Source organism: Macaca nemestrina, chromosome 16 (assembly GCF_043159975.1).
Source record: "Macaca nemestrina isolate mMacNem1 chromosome 16, mMacNem.hap1, whole genome shotgun sequence".
Classification (NCBI taxonomy): domain Eukaryota; kingdom Metazoa; phylum Chordata; class Mammalia; order Primates; family Cercopithecidae; genus Macaca; species Macaca nemestrina.
Window position 1 is genome coordinate 23,417,812 of NC_092140.1, and position 14,087 is coordinate 23,431,898.

The 14,087-nt window shown below is 35.6% G+C and overlaps 2 long non-coding RNA genes and 1 pseudogene across 3 annotated transcripts in view; 1 reads left to right on the plus strand and 2 right to left on the minus strand.

Moving 5' to 3' along the window:
- Positions 1-11,681, minus strand: part of LOC105477071 (uncharacterized) — a 43,086-nt gene extending 31,405 nt beyond the window's left edge. Inside the window, exon 1 of the long non-coding RNA XR_003017018.2 lies at positions 11,544-11,681. This is a non-coding gene — a long non-coding RNA (uncharacterized lncRNA). The remainder of the gene's footprint in view (positions 1-11,543) is intronic.
- Positions 1-14,087, plus strand: part of LOC105477093 (uncharacterized) — a 199,166-nt gene that overhangs the window by 78,098 nt on the left and 106,981 nt on the right. For both annotated transcript variants that reach the window (XR_011614686.1, XR_984474.2), the window contains exon 7: positions 5,180-5,281. This is a non-coding gene — a long non-coding RNA (uncharacterized lncRNA). The remainder of the gene's footprint in view (positions 1-5,179; positions 5,282-14,087) is intronic.
- Positions 8,514-10,053, minus strand: LOC105477082 (fatty acyl-CoA reductase 1 pseudogene; annotated as a pseudogene).

The following is a 14,087-nucleotide window of genomic DNA, read 5'->3' on the forward strand; positions in this document are numbered from 1 at the left end:
CAGTTTCCCATAGAAAACCCATTTTTTAATGGGTTGGAGAAGGGTCTTAAGCTATTTCTTTCTATTATAGCAAAAGCAGTAAGCGAGCCTGATTCCTCGGACCTAGAAGCCAAAGAATTCCATTTCCCTGGCCTCGGTGATTAGTTAGTTTGCAAAATAAAATCTTTTGCATCACCATGGCATCCATGCATAAAATGAGGATGAAGTCTCAATACATATTTTAAAAATATGGATTATTAATTTATTTCTGGCCATTACAAGATGATAATGCACTCTTTGAGGTTTTAATAATAGGTTGTTGACTTTTTTAGCTTCAAGGAATTGATATAACTGCTTAGAAAAAGGCATTCAAAGCTCTATAAAATCATAAGTATCTACTATTAATTTTGCTTTTAATTCTACTTATTTATTAATGTGTTTTTTCATTTGTATATTACCAACTTTAAAACCATTATTTAACATGTATTCTAAAGTTTCTGTTTATTTAATCACAGTTATATTGATAAAGATTTTCAGATGATTGGCCCTATTAATATGACTAATCATTGACAGAAGCCAAAATTAGAACCCAGGTTTATGAGGCATAAAATAATTTACTATTTATCATCATTCTGTTTTTACTTTATTATTCAACTGTTACCAGTGTCTGCTATTTATTACATGAATTAATAATTTGCACAAGGCCAATAAACTCAAGTGTAGAAAAGTTTCATGATAATGCATCTGGGAAATGTCAAACTTTCTACTTAAAAATTAGTTATCTCTCAAAGTATCAAAAAGGAAACATATAGTCTTTACCTTGGATAACTTTACCTTGGATAATATTCTGAGAATTGCAATATACTTTACTCATGAGGAAATAATAGACGTTAATATACAGGAAAATAAGGTAAAAATAAGGAACTATGAAAAGATACTATGAGAATCAAATGAAGATCTGCACTCAAAAAATTTCTTTAACATTAAAAGTGCACAATTGGCTGGAATAGATATTACGCGTTTGACACGTTATAGACAAGTCTGAGAAGTAATCGTTTCTTTCTTGTAATAAGAAAAAATAAAATTATTCTAAAGAATAACATATTTGTTTTTCTGTGTGTATTATTCATCTTCAGCAGTGAATTTTTCTATTAATTATAATGAAAATGTTTTCAGTTAAAAATAAGTGCTGTGCTAAAAATAATAATTAACACTTATTGGGTATTTTATTATGCTAGACATTGTTCTAATTATTTTGCACACTTTTACTCATTCTATCTTCAAATTACCAGGAATAATTACTCCAATTACAAATGATAATTTCAAAATTGCAGATGGTAAAATGAGGCAGAGGGCACAAGTAATTCACCCCATCTTACAAATGATAAATATCTGAGCTATGATTGGAAGCCAGGCAGGGCATGTCAGACGCTAGATGCTTAACTACTATACTATACTACCATGTTATAAGTAATTACGTATAAAAAAATAAATAAATAATTTTAATATATTTTTTTCTGTTGTGTTGAGAAAGTTGACCTAGATGTCTTGACATCAACATGCAGAGAAAAATGACTATAGATCAAAGTAGCATTCAACTGTGTAGCTAAGACTCACATAAAATTTTCAGTGCTTTTCAAATTGTGGTAGAAAAGTTATAATTAAATACTGAAGATTCAACTGTTTTTTTTTTTTTAATTCTAAACTAAAAACATAAAGCAATGTTTAAAATGTTACTCTCTTTAAATTTAATCATCATGTGAAGAAATAGCTAATCTCAAGCCTGCTTCATTACATCAGCTCTGCCAGAAAAAAAACTAAGAAATTATCTATATGGCATTGGACCATGAGATTCAGTTTGTTATCCTAAGAAGACTGATCTCACATAGCCTCACTTTTTTCCTGCCTCCATTACATTCTTCATGTAAACTACGTATTAATTTTTAGTTTTTCTACTGTTAAAAGGAAATCTAAAATTAAATATTTAGAAAAAAATTTAAAGACATCAGCTTCTGGTTCAAAATTCAATAAACTAAATAACTTATTTTTATGCAAAGACATTATAAATTAGGAACTAACAAAAGAAGGGTCAAAGTTTTATTGTCAAAATTTGAAAAAATTAAAATGATGAATTTGTGTAGCTCTTTACAATTTACAGAACACTTTATCATAAATTGTCTCATTTTATTTAATCATTACCACACCTTTATAGAGACCATCCTAGCATATTTCAAAAATGACAATGGTCTTCATAAAATGTGGAACAATAGAAAACCAAACTCTGTAAAGCCTAGGAGAGTCCTGATCCTGAGCAGAATTAGAAAAAAGTGGATTTTTATAGTCAGGTGCCAACTTTACCAAAATGAATATTTTAATTTTGTAAATTTATATTTTTTATGTCCTCCATATTTTTTCCTCTTGTAGTTACTATGGTGCTCCAACTGGCTGAACATGCTGTTACTATGGAAACAACAGTGTATTTCTCTGCATCTCATACATTTTGGTACATTCTTCAGATCTTTCCTCACATGTACATTTATTTTCATATGACAAATATGTAATTGAAAGTTCTATAATTCTTGAGCAATTACGGCAACTTAGACATTATTTTCATACTTACAGAGCAATTGGAAATTAATGACAGAATATACACAATATTGTACATTTTTACTCATCTTGGTATTCAACCAAAAATTATCAGCTTACTTTCTGCATGTGTTCTTTATAGAAATAACTTCTTTATTTAAAATATTTTATGATAAATTATTACATATTTTCTTGGTGCTTCCCAAACAAAATGAATAAAAATATATTTACTGGCAACACAAAAAGGAAAATAGGTTGCAATAACTGTTATGATGCCTATTAGTTAAAAGGAATAAAATATTTTTGTCACTGAGTGAACTCCAATAAGAGAAAATAAAATTACTCTAAGGAATTATGTATTTATTTTTTTCTGTGTGTATTCTTCATCTTTATCAGTTCACTTTCCTGTTGATTGTGATGAAAATATGTGCAATTAAAAATAAATGTTGCCCTAAAAGTAATAACTAACACTTATTGGGTAGTTTTTTGTAATGTAAGAAAGCCAATAAAAATAAGTTTACATATGTTTTTCATGTATCAGTTTCAGTGAAGAAAATTCCTGTAAATATTCATATATTATGATTGTAGGCATTATCTTTTTAATTATACTACTTCTGGATTTATATACTTTCCACTACCCTGCACACATACACTGAAAGACATTTGGACGACTAAATCATAATTCATTACAACTTCCAGATAAATTATAATTAGGACTTTAACAAAACATATTTTTAACTGAAAATGCAAACTCAAGATCTGCAATGAAGCCTATTGTTGCACAAAATTATCTTTCTACTAATGTTTGTTTTGTGTAGTAGGCTATCATCACTTTAGAAATGCTTACAAGTATTTACTTGTGTGTAGATGGCATGATGTTCTAGTCTTTCATAATCTAAAACGCGTTTACCATACATTTTACATTTACCAAACCAGCATGTGAAACCCAATTTTGAAGTTTATACATTCGTGCTACCTAAAATCGATTTGACACTTTATTTCAAAGAGTTATAGATTTAAGGACAGGTGTAAATTGGTGCTCCTTCTGCATCTAATTTATCCTTTTATAGGAATTGCACATTAAAGTAATACACATTCCCTTAAAATTAAATATAGGTTATTGAATACGTTTAATATGTTAGAGAAAGACTGCACTATAAATAAATGTAGCACTTAAAAATATATTTTGTAGTCCGAGGCATGCACTGAAGTGATGATTACATCCTTATCTTGATACAATTAGGAAATATTTTTGCAAGTGAGGATGCCCTTTATGGAGGGTAAATACTTGGAGTTATTCATCTCGCGCTAAAAAGATAAAGGAAATGGACACACACAAGGAGTGAGTTTAGGAGCGGAGGTTTAATAGGCAAAAGAAAGAGAAAGGAGAACAGCTCTCCCTCAGAAGACAGAGGGGCACACCAAAGGGAAATCTAGCCCACTGCGGAGTGCACCAGATTTTATAGGTAGGCTTGAGGAGGCGGATTCTGATTTACATAAGGCCCACAGATTGGTTGGACCAGGCTTGACATACTAATCTTGAATAATCTTATTATGCAAAATGACTTTCCAGTTGGTTGGCACCATGTTGTCGGCATCTTACTGTACACGTGGCTGACAAAGAAAAGGGAAGATGGAGCCACCATTTTGAATATGCATCTTCCCAGGTAGCCTTTTCCTATTGGCGCCACTGCCGGCATTCGCCCAAGCAAACCTTCAGCTTGCTTGTCTATGTCTGCAGCTCGATTTTACTGGCTGCTCTTAGAAAATAAAATGATTTGGGGGCCGCTTTTCATTAAAAGGAAAACCTTACCAAGAGTAATTTCCTTACCCTCACTATCTGCCTAAATAATTTCTTCTTAACTTCTATATCATTACTTTACACTATTTACCAGTTATTATTATTATTTTTTAAACTTCTTGGGCAAAGGTGTAATAAATTTATTGAAAAACGTTATGTTAATGCTCCGTTTTTTCATGTTATGCTGTTTGGATAGTTTTGTAAAGAAAATGGCCTCTAAAATACTATATTTAAATAACAGCAATTATATTAATTATTGTAATAATTGCTTTCCTGATTAATATATTTTCCCATATTTTTTATTTAATAAAGACAAAGCAAAGGAATTATTTAACAATTTTTGCACAACCATGCTTAACTGACAAAGATGATTTGTTTAGGATCTTAAGGGTAACAAAGATATATGCTAAGAGGGTACCACCGGGAAAAAAGACAAAAACATTCTACCGCAAGAAAATGCTTCAAGACCAAAAATATTAATTCCATAAGAAAATATTTCATATCTCTTTTATCAGACAATTAATTAACTCATTTCTGTAATCCACTTACGTGGCATATATTCCTTTTTCTTGTTTCTCATGCAAAAGGTTGGAAAGTTTTTCTCTAAACAGAGCAAGTCAGTGCTAATGGTTTCAAGTCAGGGCTGGCAGTCAGCCTGGAAGAGCATGCTCAGAAGGCCATTTACACTTACCCGACCCCTGCCTGATACTCTCCCCCGCTCCAAAAGGGTTCAGTTAATTTCTGTTACTAATGAATTATCTCTTATACTTAACAGACATATGAATGACTACAAATGTACCTATAAATTAACAGGATATCATTCAATGTGGAGGAGAACAGCTGGAACCTAATGACACCCTGGAGGTTTCTTGGTTACTGTTTTTAGAAAACAGAAGAAAACCTTCCTCATTCCAGGTAATACATAAAAATAACACTTTAACACAAAGTGTTCATCCTGCCTGTATGCTTCCCCTAAAATGCCCTGTAAGCAACTCAGAATTAAACAAAATTAGGATATAAGACTTAACGAGTACACCCCAAACAGACAAGAAGTTTAAGTAAGGACTGCTTCCTGTAATCTTATCCATATTGTTTCATGGATAATTTTCAGAACATAAAAGTACAATAAATACTGTAATGGAAATATAGGGATTCATTTATTACTTTTTGCTTTGCAATCAAAGACACCCAATACTACTTCTATTTACTTCTTATAAAAGATTATCAATTTACATTTAAAACAAACAAAAAGCATAAAAGAAATTTCAAATGAATTCCTACAGACAGCACAAAAAAGGGGGAAAAGGAAATTCTTTTCCCTGCTTTCAAGCTTTATTATGCAGGTTCAAAAATGATTATTTTATGCACTCCTTAAGTCAAAGAACGTACTGCCATGCTTCTTTGCACTGAGTTTTAGGACATGTTAATGTTGCCAAATCAAATTTAAATATAGTCCCAATATCATCACAATTTACAAATGCATATGCCAGGATTAAGGGTGAATAGGGGGAAAAACTCCAAATGTTTTAGAATGCAATTTAATCAAATGAGTTAAATGAAATAAGAAACATTTAATTTAGTAGGCTATCTTGTTAAATAATGAGTTTGTGTAGAAAGCATAATCAAACAGAACTAAAAATCATGTCTAGTAAATGACACAAATGATTTCTCAAATGTTTAAGTTTGACTTAAGTTCAAAGTCTAGTTGGTGGGGATTAACGATCTATATACTCTTTATACTAATTTTAGAACTTTAAATTCCAGAAAGACAAACTAATTTCTTCATTAGTTTACTTTTGACAACAGAATTCTAAACACACAGAATTAATGCAGTGGCCTCAGCACCCTCCCAGTTAACATTTAAGTTAGATTACAAGAACAATAAAACATTTCAGGCTGGGCGCAGTGGTTCACGCCTGTAATCCCAGCACTTTGGGAGGCCGTGGTGGGCGGATCACGAGGTCAGGAGATCGAGACCATCCCCCGTCTCTACTAAAAATACAAAAAATTAGCCGGGAGCGGTGGCGGGCGCCTGTAGTCCCAGCTACTACGGAGGCTGAGGCAGGAGAATGGCGTGATCCCGGGAGGCGGAGCTTGCAGTGAGCTGAGACTGTGCCACTGCACTCCAGTCTGATTGAAAGAACGAGACTCCGTCTCAAAAAAAAAAAAAAAAAGTTTCAGAAGACATACACTCCCTATGCACTTCATAGGCCTGCCCAAGTTGTCCCCAGCTCTTTTGCAAGACACAAAGACAATTCACCTGATTCTAAGTCTATTTCGCAGAAATATAAAAATCATACAAATATTAGCATATTTTCAACACATTATGGAAATACATTTGGAGAGATGGAGTACTCAATATATATTATGTTGGCCACTTTAAACCGAAGGCATCATTATTTATTCAATTTTCAGACATTGTCATGGTATCTTATACCTTCATATAAGGTAGGTCCAAGGCCAGAGACTTTAGTATCATTCCAAAGAATATAGATATATATATACACACACACACATATTTCTTTTAAAATAATATTTAAGAGTTTTACTACAGAAAGTCTGGCTTCAACATGGAAGCATTTTTCCTTTACAAGATTATACACCTGCATGAAAGTAGGTGATTTCCTTTACATTTAATTTTTTTTCACAGTAGCAAAATAGACTTCTTATACATTGCATTTAAATTGACAAAGAAATTTAAGATATAAAGTTCCATGTAACTTTTTGTATTGTGAACTGCTCTCTTTAAACATACTCCAAATACATTTTTGATTATTTAATACAGTACAACTTGATCAACTTAATTAGAAGTGTTATGATGAATAAGCTGCTAAACCAAATGTATCTTAAAACAGTAAGTAGAGTTTACTATTATGATTAAAAGGGAATTTTAATGTATCCTTAAAATATACATCAATTTTCTTGCTATCACTTGTTTCTAGAATGCGTTTCTTTCTAAAGCTAAAACCACATGCATAAAAATAGATATCTTCAAACTCATTCAACAGTTTGCTACTTTATGTGGTATGTAAATAAAGTCTTTTATTTAATTTCTTACACATTATCTTAAGCATGATTTTATTTTTCTTGAAGGAATTCATCTTTCAAGGTCAAAATTAGTACGCGTTTACACATGAGAACATTTTCTTAATGTTATTACTACCTGCAAATACATTCTTCCATAATGGACTTTCAGTTTTCATCAGAAAGATAGCACATGCCTTTTTAAAGTCTTATGAATAAAATTTATACGGGGAGGAGAACGCAAGTATGGTGAATACTCTCACTTCCAACAAGGTCTCAAGAAATCCTCCTGCTTCAAAACATAAACACAATCTCACAGGATTTTTGTTTGATCGTAATGTGGGCAAGAAAACTGTATTTCTATTCTTTCTGATAGTAACAGTTATACTGAATTTGTTTTTTCACTTTCCATCAAAAAACACATAGCATATGTTGTTACATGGATTCTCAAACCTATTTAGATCCAGTATGCTCATTAGAATAATATAGCATTCTGATTTTAAAAGCAGCTGATTGCTTATAGAAAAATGATATGCATCAGACATTTAATCAGAAAAGAAAAATGAGAACATGTCTTTCATGTTTGATATCATTTAACTTACAGGATGACATGAAAATAGGTGGGTTATAATTTTAACAAAATTACAAAATTAAAACCCACTTCAACTAATGAAAAAAATCAAACACTGAAGAATCAAATATCTACCAACTTAACTAGTATTACTGTCCAAATAAATGTCTTCCATTGCACTGAACATTAGAATTAGAAATTCACTATATGTTAAGGCATGTTTTAATTATGCTCCAGAATTGCAGTTATACTGGTCAGTGTTCCTGTTTCCCTACTCTTGCCTTCATCCCACCCCTTTCTTCCAGGGCTCAAAATATTAAGTCATGTTTTGGTTAGCTATTGTAGATTAGAGCTGGCATAACACAGTGTGTTCACTAGGTTTTATGAGCATAAACATTAAAATGTTACCTAAAATGTACCATAATTTACTTTACACTCCAATCTAAGATGGTTTAATGTCTTGACAAAAGGTAAAAGGACTTAAGTACATTTTACCTTTTGTGCATTTAGACCACCATATGCATAGATGTTCTAATGCTGAATTCTTGGTCTTCAGTATCTCATAGTGCTGGATGCTTGAAACTATGACAGAAACTTGTAACACAGACCAATCACAAAGTATCACATGTTTCTTGCCTTTTGTGATCTTGCAATAAAAATGTGCCAGGTGAGGATCACAAGGATAGTATTAAAATCATAAGGTATATCCTGCAACTTGTTCAGATGTTTTCTGGCTGCAGGGAGGCCAGACGTTTATTTATTCAATATGTACTTCTTAGTTCCCATGCAGTAGTTCTCTATATATTCTGCCCAGTGTAACTGCTGTACATCAATATTGAAAGTCTTTTATCTTCAGGGTTTAGTTGATTCATTAACATGTTGACATTTTCAGTATTCCAAATCCAAGAATTACTTGTGAAATACTCAAGTAACATCATAGCTTTGTGAAGATGAGTTATTGTTTTCATCATCCTTGGGCTTCTTCCAGTCATCGTGAGGTAGATACCATAGAGGAATGCTGGGCCTTATGACTTACAGCAATCCAGTAATGATATAAAAGGTGACTGGAAGTTAGATGTACATTGGGCCGTTTGGAGGTCTGCTCCAGAGGATTCCTCTTGAAAGTGGAAATTACATGGTATTCAGCTTCACCCAGTGGAAAGGATTAGTGCTATCTGTTGTACAATTATATGCCATGAGGTTTCTTGATCTATTAACTCCAGAATACCAGGCTGCCACAAGACTCTTGTTCACAACTGCATCTAAGGAACAAGATCTGCAAGGGCATTATTGGAGACATGCATTGTTCAAAAAATTCCTTTCCCTGCCACAATAAAGAGACCACTTGGTCCATTAAAGTTATCAATCCATCCTGGAAAATGTTCTTTCCAACTGGCACCAACAATAGATGGCCTTACAATCTCCACGTTTAGCTTTGTTCCTTCTTGTTGTACAACATATTCTGCCAATGCTTTTGTGTATATGTATGTGTTAGGTCTGTCTCCTATCAACTTTGTCATGATATCATTTACTAGGCCACAATCCATCCACTCTAAAGAGTCAATCAGCTTCTTGAGATCCACAGGTGATGGATAGACTACTTCATCAATATACTTTTGATTACAGTAGGCATATGCTGTTGATACATGCATGAACACTTCCAGATTCTTTATTTGTTGTGCAAATGAAACTCTCCCATTGCAATCACATTGAACTGAACAGCATCTCTTAAATTTTTATTAAACCTTACTGTAGCTGCACAGTGGAATATAATATTGGTAGAATCTGTGATCACCTCTTTATCTTCTTCACTGAGAGCCAGTTTAGATTGGGTGAGTTCACTGTTGATTGCTGTAATTTTAACTCTAAAATCTCGATTTTCATTTCTCAGTCTGTCAAACAGATTGCCACTGAGGACTTCTTCCACTCACTCTTGTGGTGTCTGTCCAGATTTCTGCCTCACCAAAACATATACTGAATTCACCTTAGGATAAGATATCAGCAACTTTTCCAGAAGCACTTTCCCTAGAAAACTAGTAGCTCCTATGAGGCGGACATTCTTGCCTTCACAGTATTCTGGCATTGAAACCATTTTGATCTTTCTGTATAAATTTTGGCTCACAGGCTTAGTATCCAGATCTGATTGAGAAGAGCATCCAGCATGGGTACTCTTTCAGGAAACCTTCCCTGATTCACTCCATGCCACTCAGATTACTTCTCTACTCTGAGTCACCGCAGCACTTAAGTATTCTGTTAACCTTCGCCACCTCTATGCTGCCTCCCAACCCAGGTGGTGACCCTAGGCTCCATGACTGCAAACCAGACCTCACCGTACATCCCCCTTATGGGGGGCAGTGGTGGGGCTCTGATTAATATCTTAATGAGCTTCAGTGAAATGCTAGGGAGAAATATCTTCTTATTTTCACATTTGATTTTAATTTATTGACATAAATTCTCCTATTACTGTTGCAGTTGTTTTAATCCTATTGTTAAAGAGTGGGTGAGAGTCTTACAGCTCTTTTACTTCCCCATGTCATTTTCCCTTGGAGGTGAGCTTTGGATTCTTTTCCCACAACCAAGAAAAATAAGGTGCATGGACAACAGAGAGTGAGTAAGGCAAAGTCAGATTTACTAAGTGACAGAAAAGCTCTCAGCAAAGAGAGTGGCCCCAAAAAAGGGTTGCCAGCTATGAAGCTGAGTCTGGGGTTTTTATGGACTTGGAAGGGAAAGAGTGTGCTGACTGGTCTGCAGACCATCTTGGAGAAAGCACCACTCAGAAAGAGGTATGATTGTGTAAAGAACCAATTGGAGGCAGAGGTGAAAGCTTGGCCTGGGACCTTGGCTGGGGAACAATCAGGGGCTGAATTGATGATTAACTCTATGTAAATGAAGACTTGCCCCATGGCCAATTCTACAAGTGTAGGAATATGTAAAATAGGTGAAAAGAGATTAAGACATGCCAAGGAGAGAGAAATGTGTCCACAAAAGAAGTGGAATTAGTTCATGTGGGTTTACAAAGTAGGTGTTTCCATTCAAGGATGCAAGCTCTTTCTTATTTGGGCCTGCAGTTTGATTTTTAGGATGTTCTTTGTTTAAAGGAGTTTTACCAAGGACCCACTCTAACTGCCTACGTGACCAGTTTCTTCCTCCTCTCGCATCGTCCCTTCAGGAATGGAGATCCTAACTGCTGTTATGGAAGTGAGGCAATGATCCTTCTGGCTGTTTCCTGCTAGAGTGGGGGACTGTGTGGGGAATAGCAGCTAGGGTTCCTACCAGGCCCAGTCTAAGCATCCTCAGAAGAAAAGTGAATTCATACATGGTTACATTTGCATCACCATTTAGAGCTTGATAGCCTCTAGGTGAGAAGAAATAATCTGGGTTATAGCATTGGCATGAAAGGCCCAAACATTAATACAAGACAAACAAGGAAAAGAGGTCTTAACAAAGGAGCTAAGCAGGTCCAAATATAAGACTGGAATAGTTAAGAAGAGATTGTAGCCAACTGGATCCAGAGACAGCCTTTTCTCTCAATCTGCTAATAATTCTAATTTTGTCCTTAAGCAGCTGTAAGTTTACTTCTACCTGACTGGAAGTGTTGATCCAGAAGCAGCATGTCTCATTTAAGGGTGCACAGCCACCCCCTACCTTGACTGTAAGGACATCAAGAGCTCACTTATTTTGCATTTCCACAGAGGTTAGACAATTTATGGATTGTTGTTGGGTTTCTATGGCTCCTACTGTTGCCTTCCACCCTCGTTACATCATAATAGAGAGATTAAGTACTGATCAAATTCAAGAAGAGGAATACTGGCAAATTAGAATAGGCCTCTGCCTATAGAATTCCCCATAAATGGTTTTTCTAATATAGGATTGTCATGGGCCTGTCCTCTTTAGTACCCTCTGTCTGTTAAATCTCCATATGATGGCATAGAGATAAGTGATCTCCTTGTTTGATGTGCACTGGAAAATGCACTTTCCAGAAAAAAGGCCAGATTGGGGATTTCACCAGATGATACTGCTATGTCAATGGAGTTTAAAAATAATCGGTCACAGACCACTGCCACTATGGTGCATGTTCCCCTCCAGTGCCTGGGGAGGATTAAGTGTAGCCAGGCGCCACAGAGAAAGTAAAGCCTCATTTCTTGAAGGGATGCTTCTAAGTTGTGGTTTGTGAGGGTTCTAGCTAGATTTAGTCCAGGCCCTGTAAGGTCGTCTCCTTTACATCAAATGAGGGTATTTTTGGGATACGGATATCCATACTCACTATAATCACAGCGCCATTTGAAGTTTTACATGCTAGGTGGAAATAATCTTTTTTGGCAGATGGAGTTTTGAAAGATCAGAGACACAATATGTCCTGGCCAGTATCTTAGATAACCCTCTTTATACGGGCTATTGGTCCTCAAGTTCCCTGTTCACTTGCAGATTTGTAGATCACTACCATTATCAAATATCATACAAGGGTCCAGGATTACATATGTGGGCATGTTTGGGAGGTCCATGAGTTATTTATTACCTGATAATAATGCTGGCAAGAGGTGACATCCCTGGTCAGGGGTAACAATTCCCACTTGGAATTCCAACCAGGTCTAGTTAGATTCTTAAAAAATTTTCCATAGCCTTTCCCAATGTTTGGTGTCACCCATGTTCCTTCTTAATCTCCAAACCTGTGCTCTCTCAGCAATTACAAGTGTAGTGTTGCAATATTTGATGTCCCCCAAGAATAGTCCTTTTTCTCTGCTCCTAATGCAGAGGGAGGTATTTGCCATCATTTTGTTAACCTTACCCAGTCTAATGGTATGAGTGTTAACCTTGGGGGATATGTTTTTATAAGTGGAGTTATAAGTGCTCTCATCTGTAAAGAGAGTCCAGTCTGGGTTTCCTAGGGAAGTTTCTTTGAGGGTCTCACTGGTTGCATAGGTTTGCACTACTGCCTGTTCACAGTCATGTTCTAACTCTCCAGTTTCCTCTAGAGGCAAGTTCAGGCAGGGCAGGTTTTTAACTTCCTTCTAGAAGCAAAGCCTCATATTTAGAGAGGTGATTGTCTTTTAACCAGAGACTCCCTTTAGAGGATAGCAGTTCTGCCACATTATATGGGATATATACAGTTAAATCATTCCCTATGGTCAACTTAGTGGCTTCTGGTACTAGCAAGGCTACTGCTACAACTGCTTGTAGGCAAACTGGCCACCCTTTAGCCACCAAGTCAAGATCCTTGCTGAGGTAACTGACTGTTGAGCTGGACCATGGGCCTGAGTCAAATTTCCAAGGCTGTTTCCTCTCCAAGACATGAAGATTATGGAAAGACTGAGGGCTGACACTTTAAGTAAGGCTTGTTTTAGCTGGTTAAAGGCCTTTTTGAACCACAGGTTCCCAGGCCAGGGAGTGAGATTTAGGTGCTTGAGTTTCTTTTATAAAATGATATAAAGGGCGAGCTATCTCACTGTACCCAGGTAGCCACAATCTGCAAAAATGTGTAATGCCCAAGAATCCTCTTGGCAGTTTGAGGGTTTTAGGAAGGGGAAAAGAGGAGATGGGCATAGTTCTCTCCTTGCCTGATGTTCTGATCCTTTCTGATAAGACCAGACCTTGGTATTTTGCTGAAGTCTGGCAGAGCTGATCCTTAGATTTTGATACCTCATATCCCCTGTCAGCTAAAAAATTAATGCCTTCCTGAAAAGCTTCCTTGGTTGGGGCACAGAGGAGAATATCATCTACATATTGTAAAACTTCAACCTGAGGATGAGAGAAATCAGAGAGCTCTTTTGACAGGGCCTTGTCCGAACAGTTGGGGGCTGTCTAGGTAACCCTGAGGCAGTACTGTCCAGGTTAACTGGGTGGTCTGATTGGAAAGATCTTCAAGTAAAAACAAATTTTGGAAGTCAGGGTGCAATGGTATACAGAAAAAAAGCAAATTTCAGGCCCCAAACTCTGAGTCATTTATTTCCCTTGGGTATTTGAGTTAGGGTATAGGGATTGGGCACTACCAGATGAACTGGAACCACAGCTACGTTAATGAGGCAGAGGTCTTGAACTAGTTTCCATTCCCTGTTGGGCTTTTGCACTCCTAATATTGGGGGGTTTCAGGGGCTGTTGCAAGGTCTGAGAAGACCTTGTGTTCTCAAA